The following is a 15,877-nucleotide window of genomic DNA, read 5'->3' as shown; positions in this document are numbered from 1 at the left end:
AGTGCTGATGAAATCCTCCAGGTCCACGTAAGGAAAGAGCCTTGATTTCTTTTCATTTTATTTTTCCTTTGTTTTTTCTTGTCTTCCAAATAACACATACTCAGCAGACACAATTTGGAAAATGCACATTTAAAGCTTCCATTAAATATTCGTTGGATGAAGAGTAATGAAACATGTGAAAGTCACGTACAGTCCCATTACACAGAAACTACTCTTAGTAACTGTGTCATAATCTCCTTCCTTTCCTCTATGCCTTTTAGAATTTAATAGTATCCTGCTCTAGTTGCCTAACATTCTGGCTTCAGCGTGTTCCATGTCATTGTGCCTTATTGATCTCATGGGGTGGGAGGGTAGACGCACAAATTCCAGGAAGCAGATGAGTCAAGGGAGTCCTCAGTGACTTGGAGAGAGAGAGGCAAAGGGCCTCTTTGCAGTGGGCAGGAGGCTGGGAGGGAGAAAGAATGCACTGGGGAGACAGAACCAGGTTCCGGAAGGATCTGGGCTGCTAAGAATTATGGGTTGAATGTAACAAGGTGAAATTTCCTGGCAAAAAGTGTAAGGCCCTGCCCTTAGACCTTTAAAATATTGGGTTGTCAGAAAAGTCATGACGCATTTTTGCAACGAAAAATAGAAAAAATATTTCATGACTTTTCTGACAACCCAATAAATGATAGGAGGCCAGAGTGTGAGGCATGGCTAGGCAGGATTCAAGAGAGCATGGGTGTAAATTTGTGGTATCTTAGTCAATACGACATTAAATGGGAACCTGCAGGGTGAATGCAGAAACATAATTGTGATCTGAGGGTACACTGATGTAGGATGAAGGAAATGATCCCTTTGCTCTAACGATTGTGCCCCTGGCATATTGTACATGATGTCAGATAACACTTTCAGGAGAAGACCAAATGGAGAAACACAGAGTCGAGGATCCAGGAAGTGGAGAAGCACACTGGAGAACCAACAATGGGAGATGTAGTCTGGAAAGTCGAAGTGGGGAAAAGGTAACAGAGCTTTCCTCAGTTATTTAGAGTTAGCCCATGGCAGAGGACCCAGATGAGTATGACCGGGGCAGTGTGACTGCTACACATAGTAGGAAGCTACAGTAAGACAGATATGTCAGTTTGATTTAATGAAGAACCTTCTGCCATGGAGCACGTCAGATGAAGAGTGCTCTGTTACCAAAGTGTTCGGCAGACCCTTGGACAATTGCGTGGGGAAGTGGAACAGGTGGCTTCTCCAACCTTTAAGACTCTTGAAATCGTGCTAGTGAGTCAGTAAAGGAGGGATTTCACGACTCACTGGACAGTTGGGGGAGGTGTTATTAGATCAGGGGCTTTTCTTACCTATGAAACCACATCCTCAAAGCTCATCTTGCCCCTTTGTTCTTCCTACACACAGAACCAGCTTGGAAGTAAAGATATAGTCCTGGGAGCTGGAAAACTTGAGTCTTGGTCCCAGCTTGGCAACTAACTTGCTATGTGACCTTCAGATAATCACATCTCTTCTCTGGGATTCCATTTACTGTGGTCTTGGGATGGCTACCCCACCCAAGCCCTGAAGAAGCCACACTCTTAACATACTCAGTTTCCTGACCATCCAGGCCAGTCCTCACTGACATTTCACTCCTTGGTCCTTGGTCCACTAAGGCATTAATTCCATCATTGCTTTCCTCTCCCAATCCAGGGCCAAGTCCCTCTTTGATTCCCTGAAGACCTGAGCCTTTTCTCTATCTCCTCATTTACGTCCCTGGTGGAAATATGGCTGACTCCCCTGCCCGCCGCCATATGCTTGCACCACAGAGTTTACAAAACACTTTCACATCCATTGTTTTATTTATCCCCTCTAAGGTCAGGGAGGAAGACAGAGAAGGGATTGCTTTAACCACTTGGAGGATAAGTAAACCAAAGCCCAAGATGTTAAGAGACTTGACCAAAGTCCCAGAGTTTTTTCTAAGACTTGTGTCTTCCAGTTCCTCTCCCAAGCCTTTTCCCAATGCTCTAAGTGGTTTCTGCATGGTCCTGAGTGGCCTTTGGTCACCCCCTCATTACACACACCGATGCCTCCTCCAGTAACGCATGCTCTGTGTGACCAAGCTCTACTTGCCTTCACATGCAGATGGAATCAAAAGCCCAACTAGCAGGCAGTGTGTGGACCTGCACAGTCACAGAACAACGATGCCACCTAGGGCACTGACGCTTACAGAGCACTTTCTCATATGTTAGCTCATGTGACCATAGGCAGACATCAAAATAAGCTGCTGTGGTGTACTTTTCTCAGGGCCTTCTGCTTCTCTGGCCTTCATCTCTCCTTTAACATGTCTCTAAAATATACTTAACTTCAGCTTTTTCCCCAACATGCTTACAATTCCCATTAAGTAGACCTGCTGATTATAAACATGTGCCCTACCATTCATTGAACCTTACTCTGCCAGGCTCTGCCTATGCTAATGCTCTCCATGTGGCATCTCCTTTACCTGGCCACAGTCTAGCCAGGTGGGGATGGTTCCCTCCATTTTCAGATGAGGAAACTGAGGCTTGGAGAAGCTAAGTGACTGGCCCATCCTATCGCCCCAGAGCTCAAGTCCTCACCATCACACCAGATCCCCTCCTTCTGGGTCTTCCTGGAGAGCTTCTTCCTCATGTAAAAGTGACCTGCTGCTTGCCCATTGAAGGTGTACTTTGTCTAATAGTCTAATCAAAGCAGCAGATGGTTGATTATAATGGACAAAGTGATGGCTTGTCTTATGAGTGTCCTTAGTTAAGGCCCCCAATTGATAAAGAACAAAGCAGAGACTGGTTTGTTGCCTCATTGTCTTTTGCAAGCCTTCACTTTCCTAGTTGTGTTCCTACAAACTTGGAGTAGATCACTGTACACTCAGGTGGGGCTGGGGTCTGAATGCACCTTGACTTTGGTGGCAGTTCCTATCTAGTTTGGGCCATGGTATGTCTCCCTGACTCTCCTCTGTCCTGGGATGGCAGGTCTCATGTCTAGAGGAAAGTGGCCCAATGTCCCACTGACTGTGATTTTTTTCTGAGAATTCTCTTCCACTGGATCCTGTTTGCTATTTCCTTCTGTCCTTTCTTTGGCAAAACAAAAGGCAACACAGCATGATGGTCAAGAGCAAGGGCTCTGGGGCTAGACTTCCTGGGTTCAAGTGCTGGTTGTCACGTACTAGCTGTGTGCCCTCAAGTTACTTCTTTGTGCCTCAATCACCCCATCTGTAAATGAATATAATACCTTATGGGGTTGAAAGATTAAATGATTATATAGCTGCCTTGGTATATACAAGGTATCAGTTTTCTATTATTAGACAAACAAACAAACCCAATCAAGGGCAAGCACCTGTCTCTCTCCTCTAGTCCCAATCAGATGTCCACTATGTACCCTGGGAAGGAACTTGAGTGGCTGTACCTATGTTTCTAGGCCAATCCAGACCTTGTCCTAGGTCCATCTGGAGAGCTTTGCCAAGAACCAGCCTATTTACTGCTTACGGGGCCACAAGTACCATGGCACAGGTCAGCCTCTTATACTCAGGGCATCTTTCATTTCTTTATGGGGTAACAAGAGAATGTACTGAACTTAGAATTATAGGATTTCAGCTAGTTAACAGCTGTGTAACTTTGGGAATAGGTCCACATCGTTCAGGGACTTAGTTTTCTCCTACAAAAAGTGGATAATAGTAATGCTTACATCCCATAGTTATTGTGTGGATTAAATAAAAATAATATTAACAATAACACTTCACATACTTCTCACACTTAATAATACCCCAATAATATCCTAATATTATTTCTCTCAACATGGCAGACACAACTAGCTCTCCCCTGAGTTGCATGCTCCTCAATTTCATACAGTAGTGTTGCCAATGGGAAGTGATTATCCAGACAGAGTTTAATATCCCAGCCCTCCTTATTTTTGCTAACAGAATACAAATGGAAATGGTAATATGTGTTGTTCCCAGGCCAAAGCATTTAGAAGTGGATGCGCCTTCTACATACTCTTTTATTCCCTTTCTGCCACCTGTATTCAGAGGAGGACAAGTTCCTAAGAGATGGCAGAGATACAATATGGAAAGGATCCTGGTCCCTAGAACATCATATGGAGAGAAGTCACCCATCCACATGTACTGGACTATGACATGACATTTGGAGGTTTTCTTGTTATTGCAATTAACATTACCATAACTAATACCCAAACTGCATTAAATCTTTACAATAATGCTCTGAAGTAGACATTATGATGTTCCCCATTTTATAGATGAGAAAACTGAGACATGGAGGACTTAAGTCTGAAGTCATACAATGGTGGGGTGACTGGTTAGCTCAGTTGGTTACAGCATGGTGTCGATAACACTAAGGTTGCTGGTTCGATCCCCACATGGGCCACTGTGAGCTGTGCCCTCCTTAAAAGAGTCAACTATGCCATTGTAGCATGAAAGCAATGTGTAACCAATGACCATAGCTATTCTATTCCCCAGTAAAATAAAAAATAAATAAGTAAATAAGGTCACACAATGAGAAAAGGCAGAGCAGAATCTAAACCCAGTCTGATTTTAGAGGCAGTGTGTTCTCTTAACCATTAAGGACATGAAAGCATTTTAGAAGTAATAATAATAAGGGCTAATTCTTATTTAACACTTGTATGTGCCAGGCACTATTTAAAGAGCTTTACATTCATGTAATCCTTACAAGCCTCTGGAGCTTATTCTGGCATTATTCCCATTCTATATATGAGGAAAACTGAGGCGCAAAATGTTAAATAACTTGCTTGGAGTCGCAGTGTTGTTAAATTAAATAGATGTAATTCAAACCCTAATGGCCTAGCTTTCACTCCTTCTCCCACTTCTTAGCTCCCTTGATCATCTCTCATGAAGGAGTAAGCAGATTCTGAGATTCTGAGAGGCCCAGGACGTACAGGACTGTATGCCCAAACCCCAGCCCAACCCAGGACAGGTTCCCAATTCCAGCACTCACCATGGGTTCCAGACAAATAACAGAGCAAGAAATGCATTTTAGAAGTCTTGTGGCCAACTATGACCCTTGTATTTATCTTAAGTGGCATGATGGAGTAAGAGCCTACTCCCTGTGGGATTGAGGCTACTTATTCTCTCTGAGTCTCCGTGACCTTCTCTGTAAAATGGAGACACTGATTATACCCACCTCATTTGGTTTGGTTTGCTGCAAGGGCAGAGCATGTGCCTAAAGAATTCAGCATGGAGGGCTGCTCCGTAACTGTCATTCCTCTAGCATTGACCAGCCCAGAACAGAGACCAGCCCTGCAAGCTCAAACCATCTTCCACCAGTCTAATCCTCCTCCTGTGTACCCTACTTCTTGCACGAGTCAGAGAAGCTCCTTCCTTGAGTTTCTGTGAGGCTGAGGGAGGAGGAAGTAGCTAAAGGAGGTTAGAAGGCCAGACCCTGAACATCAGGTTTCTTTTTCTGGAAGAGGAGGACAAGTTGCTTAGCAACACAGCAGGAAGTTGTCAGGGAGGCTCAAGGCAGTACTTTTCTTTTTTCATCCTGCAACATGAAGAGATTTGGGAAGACATTAGATGAGGAGATGAATGGGAAAAGTGGGGAAGGGTCCTGACGGTAACTTCTGGGCCTCACCCTCCTTTCCTATGATAACCTTCCTAACCCCCTCTTTCCACTTGGTTTTCTATCCTTGACACACAAAGGTAGAGAGACAAATTCTGGGTCCATCTTGCACACACTCTGTGCAATAATCACACTGTGACCTAAGGGCTAGACTCAGGACCACCTTACATGTGTACTGTGCTTGCTGACAAAGCACATCTATAGATAAAATTTCATCTTATACTTATAACAACCTCTTTAATTCCTATTTGACAGACAAGGGGTAAATGTCTCAAGGTTCCACAGTGAGGAAAATGCAGGGCCCAGATGTGCTGCGAATCTCAGCATATTTCTAGCATGTTGTAGCATGGATCTTAGTCGAGGCATTAACACACACACATGTGCATTCTATTCCATGTGCTCTCAGTTTGAAGTTTCTTCATGCCTAGTGTCCAAAGATGCCCCAAGATTCACCTTTCCACCTCCTCACCCCTAGCCACAAAGCAGGTGATTTGTGGAGGCAGGGTTCAGCTCTTCTTTGCTCCTGGCCCCAACCAGCCTGAGGCAGGGGGATTCCTGGAATGGGGTGTCCCAAGGGGGGTCTGGGATGCTGGCCCAAGGGCCTAAACTAAAAAATGCTGGTGTGCTAGGCTAGGCTGGTACAAGTATCTACATACCAGCAGCTGAAGCAAGTCTTCTGGCTAACATTCCAGAGAGAGGCACGTGGGTCCCTCTGGGGCCAAGTCTTGGCAACAAGGAGTAAACACATGTCACCCAGGTCACAGGTAGCTCATGGGAGTCTCAGGCCTCCACACTGCTTCAGGGACCAGGAAAACTGGTCAGAGGCGCCTCAGGCCCCATTCTAGACTCTGTCATGATCCCTTAATTCCACTGTCAATATTTATTAATATGATGACTACCATAGCAATGGTTGTTATCCCAGTAATATTGTCATTCCTATCATAGAAATTTGATAGATACAACAAATCTGAGATCCTTGTTTCCATCTAATAGATGAGAAAAAGGAAATTCAGAAAGATTAAATAATTAGATCAATACCTAGTAAATAATAAAGTATGGACTCAAAGCTCTGACTCTTAGTCTTTCGTTCTTTATATCATGTCACACTGCCTTCAAATGTCAAGGGGGGGGAAGGAACTCCAGGGGGACAGTCGGCCACCCTGTCCTCTATCCCCCTTCCTTCCCTCCCTCCCTTCCTTCCTCCCTTCCACCTTTCCTCCTTCCCTTCCTTCTTTCTTTCATTCTTTATGATTTTTCTTCTTTTTTAAGCAATCACCACCACTACCAACAACAACAACTAGAAAATTCAGAAAAAGTACTAAAAAGGGAGTAAAATTGATCATTTAAAATCCCACCACTTAGAGGGATCCAAGGTGGCAGAGTAGATAAACACGGTGCCTGCTTCTTTCCGTGAACACATTAAAATTACAACTAAATTATAGAACAATCAACCTGAAGAACCATCTGAAGTCTGGATGAACAGAAGTTTTATAACTAAGGATATAAAGGAGAAGCCACGTCAAGACTGGTAGGAGGGGTGGACACATGAACCAGGCTGGTCCCAAACCTCCATGTCGTGTTTGAAAATATGGAGGGATACCTCGGCCATGGAGGTTTTTCCCTGGAGGGGCGAAGGGCTGGAGTACTGGTGACAGGAAGAGGATCCCTTACAACATCTGGCTATAAAAAGCAGTGGGGAGTCCAACCATCCAGGTGGGATGGAAGGCTACAGGAAACCCAGACATCCTCTTAAATGGGCTTTGCACAGACTCACTTGCAGGTACTCAACTTGGGTTCCAGTGGAGAAACTGTGACTTGGGGGCATCAGAGGGATATGGGGAGCAGGCTGAGGTGTGTGGCTTCATGGCCAGGGCTGTAGGACAGTTGTCATTTTCCCAGTGTGTGGTCCTTTTCCTGTGCAGCTGGGCAGGCAGCTGCCATCTTTAATGTGTTGAGCCCGTCCCCTACACTTACAGCCAAATCTGAGTCTGATTGGTTTGGTGAGCTCTGGGTTCTGCCCTGCTGACCCACTGGGACCCCACCCCACACAACTCCCCCAATACAGGAGGCACTTTCTCTGGAAGCAGCCAGTCCCACCCACATTACACTCTTTCTTGGAAAACTATTGGAGTCCACGGGCCCCAGGCATGTGACAACTGTCCTCAGTGTGTTCTGAGACTTTTCCTGAGTAGTCTCCCAGGATCAGCACTGGCATCAAACCAGAATCTACATTAACCTGGTGAACACAGCTCTTCCCACTCTAATAACTCCTTGCCTCACTGAACTCACATACCACATGAAGCTTCACTAGTGGCTGAAATTTAAGGGAGCCAGCAAGTTACAGCAGACCTCGGGGTGTCCTGGCTTTTTGCAGAGCTACCACAGGCCTGGTACTGGGGGCAGCTATCCTCTGTTCTCAGCATGGCTTCTCCCAGTGCCTCCAGGTTTAGCACAGGCAGTGAAAAAAACTGTGGATCACTTTATAGCTCTTACCAAGTAGTCCCTGGCTGGTCACAGGCAGTGGGTGACCTAGGTCTGCACTGCAGCCCCTGCCAAGGGGCCCCAGAACAAACATATCTGGAGGTTGGTTTCAGAGCACTGCCCAATGAGCCCCACAAGCGGCACACACAAAGGCTGGTCTCAACAGGCACCAGAGCCTGCTGGAGTGAATCTCAGTCACTGGGGTAAGCCCCCTGCACAGCAGCTCATGAGCTGTGGACATGGTTAAACTTCACAGCCAATCAGCCTGAGGGTCAATCCCATCCACATGCCAACAGCAATCAAGGCTCAACTATAACAGGAGGGCACACACAACCTACACAAGGGACACTCCTGGAGCACCTGGAACAGGTGACCATAGAGACTGTGCCAGGGCCCCACAGCATACTACATAAGGCCACTGGGCGAAGACTGGGAGACATAGCAGATCTACATAATACATAGACATAAACACAGAGAGGAAACAAAGAAATACGTCCCAAATGAAAGAACAGGAGAAAACTCCAGAAAAAGAACTAAACACAATGGAGGCAAGCAACCTACCAGATACAGAATTTAAAACAATGGTTATAAGGATGCTCAAGGAACTTAGTGAGAGCCTCAACAAAAAGATAGCAAGCATAAAAAAGGACATAGAAACCATAAATAAGAACCAGTCAGAAGTGAAGAATACAATAACTGAAATGAAGAATGCACTAGAAGGAATCACCAGAAGACTAGATGAAGCAGAGGATCAAATCAGTGATTTAAAAGACAAGATAGCATAAAACACCCAATTGAAACAGAAAAAAACAAAAAAGAATCCAAAAAAATGAGGATAATTTAAAAGACCTTGGGACAACATCAAGAGTAACAACATTCGCATCACAGAGGTACCAGAAGGAGAAGAGAGGTGGCAAGGAATTGGGAACAATTTGAAGAAATAATGACAGAAAATTTTACTATCCTGGCAAAGAAAATAGCCATAGAAGCCCATGAAGCACAGAGTCCCAAACAAGAGGAAAACAAATATGCCATCACCAAGACACATTATAATTAAAATGGCAAAGGTTAAAGACAGAGAGAACCCTAAAAGCAGCAAGAGAAAGGCAACTAGTAACTTGTAAGGAATTCCCATAAGATGGTCGGCTGATTTCTCAACAGAAACTTTGTAGGCCAGAAGGGATTGGCACAAAATATTCAAAGTGATAAAAAGTAAAGACCTACAACCAAGACTACTCTACCCAGCAAGGCTGTCATTTAAAATCAAAAGACAGATAAAGAGCTTCCCAGGCGAGAAAAAGCTAAAGGAGTTCATCACCACCAAACTGGTTTTACAAAGAATGTTAGAGGAACTTCTTTAAGATGGCAGGGGGTGGGGTGGGGGAGATAAAATTTATGAATAATAAAATGGCAATGGCTACATATCTACCAACAATTACTTTCTATGTAAATGGACTAAATTCTCCAATCAAAACACACAAGAAGGCTGAATGGATAAGAAAACAAAAACCCTTATACATGCTGCTTGCAAGGGAATCACTTCAGATTGAAAGACACACACACAGATGGAAAGTAAAGAGATGGAAAAAAGATATTTCATGAAAATGGAAACAAACAAACAAACAAAAAAGCTGGAGTAGCCATACTTATACCAAACAAAATAGACTTTAAAACAAAGACTATAACAAGAGACAAAGAAGGACCCAGTAATCCCCCTTCTGGGTATTTACCTAAAGAAATCCAAAATGCTACTTCGAGGGGATGTGTGCATCCATATGTTCACTGCAGCCTTGTTTACAATAGCCAAGATGTGCAGGCAGCTTGGGTGTCTGTTGATGAAAGAATGAAGAGAAGGTAATACATATATACAGTGGAATATTTCTCCACCATGGAAGGGAATGGGTTCTTGTCATCTATGGTGGCATGGATGGACATGGAGAATACTGTGCTGAGTGTAAGACAGAGAAGGACAGATGCAATGTGATTTCATTTATATGTGGAATCTAAAGAACAAAACAAACAAATCAGAAACAAATTCATAGATACAGAGAACATTTTGATGGTTGCCAGATGGGAGGGTCGGTTAGGGGTGTGGGTGAAAAAAGGGACAGGGATTAAGAAGTATAAATTGGGTTGTTACAAAGTAGTCATGGGGGACCTGCTGAGTGGCGCGTTGGTTAAGAGCTGGCTTGGGACACCAGAGGACCCCGGTTCAGATCCCACATATGAGTGCCAGTGACACTGCCCTCTACAGCTAAGATGCTGAACAACAGCTCAACCTGGAGCTGGGCTGCCGTGAGTTGCCAGCGACGGCGTAGGCTGCAGCCCCTGCTGCAGTGGCTTGCCATGGGCTACCATGTGTAGCCAGCAGCCAGCGTGAGCGGCCAGCAGCCAGCATGAGCGACCAGCAGCCGTAGTGAGCGGCCGTCCAGAAGCCAGTGACTGATCTGCCTCGCCCGGGAAGAGTGCAATGATAATACCAACATGGGCCAGTGAAGCAATGTCCTCCACAACTAGACTGAAGAACAAAAGGACAGCAACTTGTCTGTTCCCCTTCCCCCAATTCCCCAGCGCTGTTCCCATCCTCCAATTCCCCAATTTACACACACAAAAAATCTTTAAAAGTAGTCATGGGAAGGGGCCGGCCGAATGGCTCAGTTGGTTAAGAGTGCTAGCTCTGAGCGACAGGGTCACTGGTTTAATTCCCACATGGGCCAATGAGCTGCATCTGAGCTGAGCTGCCACTGAACTGCCAACAGGTGGCAGGATGGCTCAGCTGGTGAGAGCACATGCTCTTAACAACAAGGTTGCCGGTTCAACTCCCACATGGTGAGATGGTGGTCTGCACTCCCCCTACAACTAAGAGTAAACACGGCACCTTGAGCTGAGTGGCTGCAAGCTGCCAACGGGCGGCCGGATGGCGACTGGACTTGGAGCTGAGCTAGCTGCACCCTCCACAGCTAAGACTGAAGGACAACAACTTGGCTGTTCTCCTTCCCCAATTCCCCAGCATTGTTCCCTTCCCCCAATTCCCCAATAAAACCTTAAAAAAACAAGAACAAAAACAAAGTAGTCATGGGGATGTAGGGTTTAGCATAAAGAATATAGTCAATAATATTGTAATAACTATGTATGGTGTCAGATGGGTACTAGATATGTTGAGGTCGTAGATGGGAGGCCGTTGAGGGGTAAGGTGAAAAAGGTAAAGGGATTAAGAAGTACAAATTGGTAGTTACAAAAGCGTCATGGGGTTGTAAATTACAGCATAGAGAATATAGTCAATAATATGGCAATAGCTATGTATAGTGCCAGGTGAGTACTAGACTAGTCAGGGGGATCACTTCTTAAATTATATAAACGTTTAACCACTAAGCTATATCCCTGAAATTATTAATAATATAAAATAATATTGAATATCAACTGTAATTGAAAATTTAAAAGGAGGGGAAGGTGAAGGGTAATAAGTGGTCCAAATTTCCAGGTACAGCATGGGGAATATAGTGATGGCATAGTATGGTGTCAGATGGTTGCTGACTTATCACTTTTTTAGGTCTACAAATGTTGAACAACTATGGTGTATCCCTGAAATGTATATAATATTGTATGTTATCTATATTTTTAATAAAAATCTTAAAAATAAATAAAATATAATAAAATCCATGAACATTTTAGTAAACATCCTAAACGTTTCTACTATTGCGCGCGCGCGCGCGCGCGCGCGCGCACACACACACACACACACACACGGGGTCATATTATATTGTTTTTAACCTGCTATTTTCACTTTGTCATGGTCATTTCTTCATATCAATATATATATATATATATATATATATATATATTCTAATTGGGGAAGGGGAACAGCCAAGTTATTGTCCTTCAATCTTAGTTGTGGAGGGCACAGCTAGCTCAGTTCCAAGTCCAGTTGCCATCCAGCCGCCTAACGGCAGCTCGTGGCTGCTCGGCTCAACGTGTTCAATCTTAGTTGCAGTGGGTGTAGCTCACCATCCCATGCGGGAGTGGAACCGGCAGCCTTGCTGTTAAGAGCACGCGCTCTATCCCCTGAGCCACCCGGGTGGCAGCTCAGCTCAAGGTGCGGAGTTCAGTCTTCAGTTGCGGGCATAGCCCACTATGTCGAACAGGGAACCTTGTTGTTAAGAGAACGTGCTCTCACCAGCTGAGCCATCCTGCCACCTGTTGGCAGCTCAGCAGCAGCTCAGCTTGGGTGCAGCTCACTGGCCCATGTGGGAATCAAAACCGTGACCCTGTTGCTCAGAGCTTGCACTCTTAACCAACTGAGCCACTCGACTGGCTCCTCAATAAGTATATATTGATGCATTATTTTTAATGGTCCACAATATCCCAATGAATATTGATTTATCACAATTTACTTAATCTCCTACTGGTGTATTCTTTTTATTATTATTATTATTATCATAAACAATGCTATGATAGTATCCTTGTGTCAGGTCTTTTCCCACTTATCTTCTTAGGGCTAATACCTGAAAATGTGGTAGTTGGGTCAAAGAGTATGTTGCCTTTCACGTTTTGATCTGTAGCCAAGTAGCTCTCCAAAAAGACTGATCTAACACGTATGTCTAGAGTGTGAGAAAGTGCACATTTTCCCACGTTTTTATTGTGATTGGAATTTTCCATTTTTATTATCTTTGTCAGTATAAGAGATGCAATAATCCAATACTGTTTTGACTTGAATTTATTTGGTCAATAATGAAGTTAAGTATCTTTTTATGTGTTTATTGATTATTTACATTTTTACATTACCTCTTTACAGTTTTAACTATCTATTAAAAATATATTGTGTTACAAAAATGTTCTCTCAGCTTGTCACTGTCTTTCAATCTTGTTTGTAGTTGTTCTTTTTATTTCTCCAGCATTCAAAAACTTAAATGAAGTTAGATGAATCAATATTTTTTTAAGGTCTAACTATCTCTAAAAAGATGTTCTCCATGCAATCCAAGATGCAATAATAACAATAGTAATAAATAACCCGTATTTTATCCAAGTATTTTAATTTAATATTTGAGTACTGTCATGTATTAATTACTATTTTCTAATTATGTAAACAATTTCCTAATACATTTTATGTAAAAAATTAAACTCCACAGATAAGGTGAAAGTACCCTAGACATTAATCTCAGTTCCTTCCTAGAAGTCACTTATTAAGAGTAATGTGTATATTTCTCAAGTGTCCATTATCCATACACACACAGAAAGAGAGAAAATTATAGTTTCATTTGTTCTGTTTTGCTTTTACATAAATATTGTACTGTATGTATTATTATATAACTACTAATGATACATGTTTTCACAATCTTTCACATCAGTTCATAAGAGTCCAATACACGCTTTTTAACTGCATGCTGACTGTAGTATTCAATAATTTGGATGTATCAAAGTTTATTTAACCCTTAACCTCCTGGTGGGTATTTAGGTTGATTCCAATTTATATCTCTCTAAACAATAATACAATAAAAAAATCTTTGTCCTGTTTCCTTGTGCACATGTTTAAGTATTTCTCTGCTTGATCAAAACTAGAAATTGGAATTCCTGAACAGAATCTTATGTGCATTTAAATTGTTAATAGATACTTTGGAATTGCATTGTTCCTCTTCCAAGGCATTTATAGCTTTTTCATTTAATTTTTAAAATCAATTTGAAATTTATTTTGGGATAAAGGATGAGGAAGGATTGACTTTTTTCTTCAAATAAATGACTACCCAATTGTGCCAAAACCATTTACTAATTCATCTTTTCCCAATGGATTTGAAATGGTGCCTTTATCATATATTAAATTCCCACATATGCCTGAGTTTTAGCTTTTGATTATCTATTCTGTTCTATGTATATGTCTATTCTTGTATCAGTGCCATATATTTTAACTACTTAGCTCTGTAATACATCTTAATATCTGGTAGGGCAAGCTCTCCATCATTATACTTCCTTCTTAGGCTTTTCTTGATATTCTGTGTTTTTCTGGGATAACATAAATTATTTTTTAAAAGGAGTAAAATGTTGTAAAGAAAGGTTGTAAAGAAATACCTCTTTCCCTATTTATATTGTTTATCATCATTCCTCCTTCCTTTTAGGTTGTCACATATAAAAATGCACACACAGAGACTAATTTTATAATATATGGGCACAAAGCTAAATATTAATCATAGGAAACTATGACCAAGTGGTGTAAAGAAATGGGCAGAAATTCTTAAAAGAGGGAAGTGAGTACTGTGGGCAATATCTTCAAGTAGAAAGAGACCTTGAGAGCAGCTAATTGCTGAAGAAATAGTGGGAAGAATCTGGGGGGGGGGGGGGAATAAACCTGAAAACCCAAACTGGATTGGGGGCATTTTAAGCCGGAAACTAAGAGGTTAAACCTGAATACTGAGAAAAGAGTGGGTGGAGCACCTGGAGTGAAAAGTCAGTCGCCTAGTCTGCAAGTGCGACAGAGAAACCACCTCTAAAAACCTCATCAATGTATTAAAGTAAGTTCAAAGGAACTTGAATCCTGAGACTGTGCCCTGTGGTTTATCTGTTTTGTACCCAATCTTTCATCACACTGAACTAAAACAATTTTTATACCCTCATTTTGACACCTAGACTATGTGGGTATAGATGATCTTCCTGTAGGGTGTCTGGCAAGGTGTTGAGAAGGAAGGTAATGGTCTTAATAAAGGTCTTTAAAGTGTTAACCCCTGCTGTCTTGAGGCCACTCTCAGTAAGTGTTTAAGATGTACTAAAGGAGTCAGGAGTGCCACTTAAACTGGGGCATATGAAGAAGGTCAGGCCCCCATACCCGGCTGCCAGTTGTCCCTGGTCATGGTGGCATGGTTGGAGGGATTGTAGAAATATTCCAGAGATGCCCATTTGAGTGCCTGTCCCACTGGGTAGAGGCCACAGGATATCCCCTTGGATACTGCCAGATGCTCTGGTTGCTGGGCATCCTGCCTGCCAGGCAAAACAGTTTCCATGACAACCTCCCTTACACACACACACACACACACACACACACACACACACACACACACGTCTGCAATTTTTTGCATTTCTCCTTTCCCATTAAGTACCAAGGTATTCCAGGGACAAGTGAGCATAGCTCTCAGGACATAACGTCCTCTGCTCCAGAAAGGAGGGCAGGGAATGGGGAGAGTGATGTATATATGTTATAATTGAACCAATCTTCATCAGTATAAATGTACATGTACCTGTTTCTGGGTTAAAATGTGTGCCTTTGGTTGTACATCACTGCATATATCGGCATTATCATGCTAATGGTTTGATCACTGTTCGTCTGCCCATTTGCTTTCCAGCTCCCCTCCCCTCTCTGCTGCCCCTGTGCTGGGAGTGCTGAGTCATGGTTCCAGCTGGGTTTCTGTCTCCTATTCTCCATCTTCATTCTTTCCTCAGTCCACTCCTCACCCCTGCTGGTTTTTCTCTAGAACTCTGGGTCCTATTCACCATCTCTTTCCTGAGCCTGGGTTCACTTTTGCCGAGGTTCACTTCTGGGCAGTAAAGAGGAGGCACTTCACTCTGTTTTTAAGCTTACTTGCTTCTCACCTTAGCTTCTCAGAAGACAGTTTTGAGCCCTTCTCCTTACAACCGCCTGTTTTCCCAGAAAACAGGAGTCTGATCAAGTTTGACCCAGGAGGCTAATTCTTCCATGTATTCATGTTGATCCTCCTCCAGTCCCTCACCCTTGATCGGATTATGGCAGCGTCTCATGCCTTGGGGCATGGCAAGGAAAGTGAGATTTAGTTTGACGCCACACACTGATGCTTTTTTCT

This window comes from Hipposideros armiger, unplaced genomic scaffold (assembly GCF_001890085.2).
Source record: "Hipposideros armiger isolate ML-2016 unplaced genomic scaffold, ASM189008v1 scaffold_38, whole genome shotgun sequence".
NCBI classification, from domain to species: Eukaryota; Metazoa; Chordata; class Mammalia; order Chiroptera; family Hipposideridae; genus Hipposideros; species Hipposideros armiger.
Note: the sequence above shows the minus strand (reverse complement) of the source record.